This window comes from Delphinus delphis, chromosome 18 (assembly GCF_949987515.2).
Source record: "Delphinus delphis chromosome 18, mDelDel1.2, whole genome shotgun sequence".
In the NCBI taxonomy this organism is placed as follows: Eukaryota; Metazoa; Chordata; class Mammalia; order Artiodactyla; family Delphinidae; genus Delphinus; species Delphinus delphis.
The window spans coordinates 12,476,198-12,483,477 of NC_082700.1; positions in this window are offsets into that span (position 1 = coordinate 12,476,198).

The window sequence follows — 7,280 nt, forward strand, 5'->3', positions numbered from 1 at the left end:
CCCTCCTGGAGTTTCTTACCGTCTTTTCTGAGGCCCAAAACGTATACTTCCTTACTGGAGGTACATAATATAAAAACATGACCAGATGATACAGATTTTCTAGCACTTTATAATTTTCAAAACAATTGTGCATACATACTTGCTCTTCACAATTCCATAATATATGCACAATGATTATTTTATAGATACAGAAGCAGGCTTGCAGAGGTTAAGCTGCTTGCTCACGATCACACGGCTCTTGGACTTAAATCTAGTAAGCAGTGTGATCCACGTACATGATCATGATGAGGCCAGTGCAGTTTGAACGTGAACTTTACTTTTACCAGTGGATGCACTGTCACTGGGCCATGAGAATAAAGCCTTTGTATATTAAGCCTTGAGTTTTAGAATGTGTTAAATGACAGATTTTATTTAAACCAACCCTAATTGTGTTACTTCAGAACACAATTTAGAAGGTACTTTCCTATGTGCTCATTCCTTTGAACCTCAGAACGTGGCATGGCAAGTATTGTCCCTGTTTTTGGATGAGGAAAGAGAGAAGTGACATAAATAACAGGTCTTACTATTAGAGGCAGAGTTAAGATTTGAAGCTAAATCTTCCGTCTCCGAAAACGACGCTCTTGCCGCAGTAGAATGTTGTTGCTAAATCAGCAGCTATCACTTTTAAGTACCTAGTTTCGAACCCAGTAGGTGCTTCAGTAAAGGCTAAATTTTTAAAAAACTTTCTGTATGCACGCGTATATAATTTTATATAAATACAGCAGTGTAATCATATCGTATATATGGAGGGGTGGTTTTTTTTTTTGGCTTTCCCCTTTTGGTCCTTTTTGTGGTTCCCCCACCGTCTTCCATGCAATGTCAGCAGGGATTCTTCTTTTTTTTATGTTTGTGTAATTTTCTATAGATACACATATATACACATTTTGCAACTGTCACTGTTACATAAAAACGTGGGTGTATTATACACATGTCAGTATACTGCTTTTCTACACACCAGTACCGTGTAGAAGGTCCCTGAGTCACTTGTGTAGCTCGAATTCATTGCTTCAGTGGCTGCAGAGCATCTCATGATGTGAACGTACCATCATATTCAATCATCGCACTGTTGGTGTCTGGTTTTCTGCCACTATGAGCAAAGCTGGAGCAAACGTCCTTGTGGTGTGTCCCTATGTAGTGGTGTTTACTGCTGGTTCTCTGGCCTTGGGGGGGATTCTCAGGAATGGGATTGTTGGGTGGAGGGAGATCTATAGATACATGTTTCCTTCAAATAGATACCGTTATATTCCTTTCCCCTCAAACGGCTGTATCACTTCACACATCCATCAGTAACAAGGGAGAATTTCTTTTCCTCTGCCAGCAGCAGGAGTTACTGTTCTTTTGTAACTCTTGCCTTTCTGATAGCTACATACTGCTACTGTTACACTTATTAGCGTTTCCCTGAACGCTGGTAAACTTGAGCACCTTTTCACATGCTTGTTGGCTACTTAGATTTACTCTTCTGTGAATTGCCTCGTCGTGTCTTTTGTCTGTTTTCCCATTAAGCTCCTTTTTTCTACTCAGTGTGCAAAACTCTGGTGACTATTATAAAAATTAACCCTATGTCGTTTTTATTTATTTTTTTCCACTTCTAAAATTGGCCTCTTTACCTTTTTATGGTATTTCTTGCCATGCAAGCTTTCAATTTTTGAATATTTGAACATATCTGACACTTCTTTTATGACTTCTAGGTTCTCAGTCTTGGTTTAAAAGGTCTCAATTTGGGATCTTTCAAATGATTGTTGATTTACACCTTCCTGTTTCTTTTTCTAGAATTGGAAAATATAGTTAATATGGATATTGGCAAGTAGTCCTGATTTCCTTTGTGTAACTAATTGACATGGAAATTTTAGTGTTCTTATCATCATCACTCCCTCAGTTTCTAGCTTTCTTTAACTATGAAAATGAGCGTTATAATCATGACTACAGATGCTGTTGAATGGTACATACATAGGACCTGTATTCAGATAGCAGTTTATTTGGTGATAGGCTGAACTTCCATTTGTTTAGCAGACTTGCCTCACTATAGGAAAAAAACTGATCAAAATACTGCCTTTCTTGAGTTTACAGTTAATATTTGCAAAATATTTTAGTGAGAATACTTGACATGTTTACTAATTAGGTGAGCTGATCCCATCTTCTAACCTTCCCTATTATCCTTAACATGTATTACTCCACCCTCTAAATAATCGTTTGTACTATTCTAATGCATCGGAGATAAGCTTTTTTTTATTATTATGTACTGCAGCAAACTAAATAGATCTTTTCTCTTCGTAGCTTTACCCTAGTAATATTGAAATGCATGTAGCCTTTCTTAAGGTGTATTTACTGAGCACAGATACTGATTTTCATGAGCTATTTGTAGTTTGGGCTTAAAAGGGCCCAAGAGTATATGCAGCAGGAAAACAACAACAGAAAGCTAAGGAAAACAACCAGAAAAGATAGTTATGAGTAATGAGATTTTCTGTTTGTTTTCCTCTCTTATATATAATTGCAACTTGTGTCATATACTGTTCTCAGTTGGAGACCACTGTCCACTAATAAGATTTTACACCGGTTGCCTTTGAAAATCTAATAAGGAGCAGGATATATTAACATCAAATATATTGCACAAAAATTTATTACTATTTATTATGGTAATATATCATATTAAAATACACATATGCACCTGTACTTCACCATCATGTTGATTAGAACCATCTGCGGGGGTGACGGGTAATTGTGACAGCATTATTTCTTTTCAGAAAATGAGGGACCCTGAGTCTTAGAGAAATCAGTATTTTTCTAAGATCACCAAAAGTTGTCTGCCAGTATGGAAACTTAAGCAGTGTCGTGCTCAGAGACCCTGTTTTTAGGTTCCTGTCATATTTGCAGAGTTGGCCTTTTCTTTCTAAAATAGCCTTCAGGACCGGACACCTTGCCTTTTGTGCCAGTGCGTGGACCCTTGTGGCCTGGGATCTGCCTGTCCAAGAATAGCCAAACATTCCTCTCTTATCCAGGTACCTGTCTCTCTTCTTATGTTCAAATGCTATGTGACCGTGTTTCCTGTGTCTCTTCTATTTCTTATTCACCTCTCCAGTGCCAGCAACAATCAGCATTGCCCTTTGCTTCCCAGTCCCAGACATTTGCTACCTTTAAATGGGGTTTAAAGTCCATCCAGGACCTCACTTTATTGAACACTTCCTGCTTTGTTAGCAATTGGAAAATGACCACATCCTCTGCCCAGGCGAGGCACCGCCCATTCCGAAGGGCAATGAGAATTTAAAACAGAGATGCACAGAGTTAATTCTCAGGTACCCAGTTTGGAGAGGAAGGCGGGGTGCTTTCTGACCAGCAGAACTCTAGGCTCTCTGGACTCTTCTCTGGCCACAAGATGAAGGTCAGAGGCTGGGATCACCACAGCAGTGGTGGGAACAGCAGTATCCTCAGAGGCCAGTGCTGCCTTACTGCCTGCACTGTACCCTCGCTGGGGAATGTCATAGCTCGCCTCTGGTGTTAATAGGAGGTGGGAATTGAATGCTTTACCTGTAGCAACCAAACTGGCAAGTCTTCCCACATGGTCTGGGAAAGAGAAGTATTTTGAACAGAGATCTCTTTAACAGCGGTTTCACTGGCGGAGCAAATGGAGCCGGGGTACTGTTCAGAACCAGAGTAGCTACCATATCATAAATTGTAGGTGCTTCCACTGGTCAGGACGGCCATCATCAGAAAATCTACAAACAACAAATGCTGGAGAGGGTGTGGAGAAAAGGGAACGCTCTTGCACTGTTGGTGGGAATGTAAATTGATACAGCCACTATGGAGAACAGTATGGAGGTTCCTTAAAAAAACTGAAAATAGAGCTACCATACGACCCAGCAATCCCACTACTGGGCATATACCCTGAGAAAACCATAATTCAGAAAGACACATGCACCCCAATGTTCATTGCAGCACTATTTACAATAGCCAGGACAGGATAAGAGAGGAACGCTTGGCTATTCTTGGACAGGCAGATCCCAGGCCACAAGGGTCCACGCACTGGCACAAAAGGCAAGGTGTCCCGGTCCTAAAGGCTATTTTAGAAAGAAAAGGCAGCTCTGCAAATATGACAGGAGCCTGAAAACAGGGCACTGAGCACTTAGGAAGCAACCTAAGTGTCCATCGACAGATGAATGGATAAAGAAGATGTGGCACATATATATAGTGGAATATTACTCAGCCATAAAAAGAAATGAAATTGAGTCATTTGTAGTGAGGTGGATGGATCTAGAGACTGTCATACAGGGTGAAGTAAGTCAAAAGAGGAAAACAAATACCATATGCTAACACATATATATGGAATCTAAAAGAAAATGGTTCTGAAGAACCTAGGGGCAGGACAGGAATAAAGACACAGACGTAGACAATGGACTTGAGGACACGGGGAGGGGGAAGGGTAAGCTGGGACGAAGTGAGAGAGTGGCATGGACATATATACACTACCGGATGTAAAATAGCTAGCTAGTGGGAAGCAGCCGCATAGCACAGGGAGATCAGCTCGGTGCTTTGTGTCCACCTAGAGGGGTGGGATAGGGAGGGTGGGAGGGAAACGCAAGAGGGAAGGGATATGGGAATATATGTATACATATAGCTGATTCACTTTGTTATACAGCAGAAACTAACACACCATTGTAAAGCAATCATACTCCAATAAAGATGTTTAAAAAAAAAAAAAAATTGTAGGTGCTTCCAAACAGGCATGCCTGTGCTTTGTGATGAGAAGCTACTCCCACCTGAGGCTTCTGGATGAAGCAAAGAAAAAGTTTCATCAACATTCCACACATTTATGACTAGTTATCTAGCACACCACCCCTAAGCAGAGTGGCTTCCCATAATCACCTCCCTGCCCAACCCACAATGTTAAGGGTTGGCTGAGATTAGCTGAGGGGTTCTCGTGGTCGGGCTTGGGGGGTGTCTCCTGAGGCTGCATTCAGATGGGAGTATGGCTGTGGTTGGTACGTTCAAGACAACTTCTCATCCTCCAGAGCAGGGCTCAGCAAACTGGGACACCCCGCCCCAGGCCAGATCCAACCCACAGCTCATTTCTGTACTGCTGCAGGCTAATAATAGTTTTTACAGTCTTAAATGGTTGAAAACAAATCAAAAGAAAATCATCTCATGATGTGAAAATTATATGAAATTCAAATTTCAATGTCTATAAGGTTTCATTGGAACACAGCCATGCCCATCCACTTACATACTGTTTAGGGTGGCTTTTGCACTGCACTGGCAGAGTTGAGTAGTTATAACAGTCACAAAGGCCACATGGCCTGCAAAGCTGAAAATATTTACTGTCTGCCCCTTGATAGAAAAAGTCTTCTTACCGCTACTCCTGAGCCTCTCTCCACAGGCATCTTCATTAAACATCAGTGGGTTATTTTTAGAATGTTTAGTGTTCTTCTTTCTAAATGATGAGGTTAGAGAAAATTTAGCCTGTCACTTGCAAACATTATCTCCAAATAACATACTGCAGGTGTGAGTAATTTCTGGCTTAAAAAAAACAAACCTGAATATACTTTTCATTATATTTACTCCATTTAACATCATCTTTCAGATTACTGGAGTAAATCTGAGGCCATACATAACATTTTTATCAGATGCATGCAAATAATGGAATCATCAGTGATCATACAGAGATAAACTTTCAGAACTGTTACCTTTTTTATGCTCCTTGTTAACTTGTTACATCAGAATTCCTATGCATCTTGTCTTTGCTCAAATTCACATTTTGAAAATAAGTGCTTAGAATAAAAACAATTTTAACAGTTTAACTGTCAAAGCTATCTTCCCTTGCTACTGCTGTGCAGCTGAATATTTGCAAACTAAATCATAAGCATGCTTCTCCCATCCCCACCAGCTGCAGCATGGTCACTGGACATGTAATTGAAGGCTTGCAATTATTTTTATTTTGAAGAGATTAAATAATTGCTGATTTTAAAAAAGGAGAATGAGACAAATACCATTTCTGCCTTTATAATGTGAACCCCAAATGCCTTTCTAAACAAACAACAGCTGGAAAATGCTGGACAGGAATAGATACAATCCTTGCCCTTAAAAAGCTCCCAGCTTCATAGAGATGGATGGACAAGAAAACAGTATGGTGCAGGAATTGATAACTGACCATCGATGAGCACAAATTATGATGGGAGCACAGAGATCAGGCACCTAGGCTGGTTTAGAAATGTCTGGGAGACTTGCTAAGGGAACTGATGGGAAGGAAGGCAAGGTGGGTCAGCCCAGAAGCTTTCCTGGGTACCCATCCAGGGCCCGACAGAGGTGTCATTGCTTGGTCCCCTGCAGCCTGTCACAACTGAGAGCACACTGACCTTTATTGGTTTACTTGTTCATTTCCTCCACAGATGATAAGCTTCTTTAAGGCAGAAACTGTGTCGTCATTGCCATCTGTGGTGCCTGCCTGGTAGTAGCTGATGCACAAGAATCGTCTAATAAACGAATATGTGGAAGTTCCTAGGATAATGAAAATATTCCTTCTCTTAGATGGGCTGACGTTTAAAGACAATATTTTATGTCTATACAGTGATATATTTAAAAATCTGTACTAGTTAGTGGTTGAAGTGCCAATACCAAATTTTGGTTGCAAGAACAGGGTCAGGAACCATGGGAGATGCAAAGACAAGCAAGACACAAACACTGCTTTCCATAAACTTACAGCTTCATAATCCTCACCTGTATCGAACCAGAATAGCTTGTCTTTCATCTGTTTACATTTTGGAACTCCACAAAATATTTCTTTTGACTAAAGGGCTCCATTTCTTTAAAAAAAATTAAAAAAGGAAAACTTTGATCAAGTTAAGGCAGCTAAGTTTTCTCAAAATATTTACATATTTAACCCCCTCCATTTATAGACTGGAAGGAAATTTAAATGGAGGGAATAGAACATTTACATTTTTAGATATGTTCATATTCCTCCTGGATTTCATCTTAGTTTTTACTCAGTTGCCTTCTTTAGCACCTTTCTAATAGGTAATATATAGCAATGTACAGATGTATGCAGTAATAAAATTGTTCATTCTCTCCTATATACTGTAATATCACTTAATATTTGCTAATATCCAGAAAAAAAGCTTCTATGCATATCCTTTCTAAAATTACTGCAAAGTATCTTCAAAGTTCTATATTCTTTTCTATTTTATATATGAATATATGTTTTTCTATTTTATATATAAATGTGTGTATGTTAATCCCAACCTCCTAATTTATCC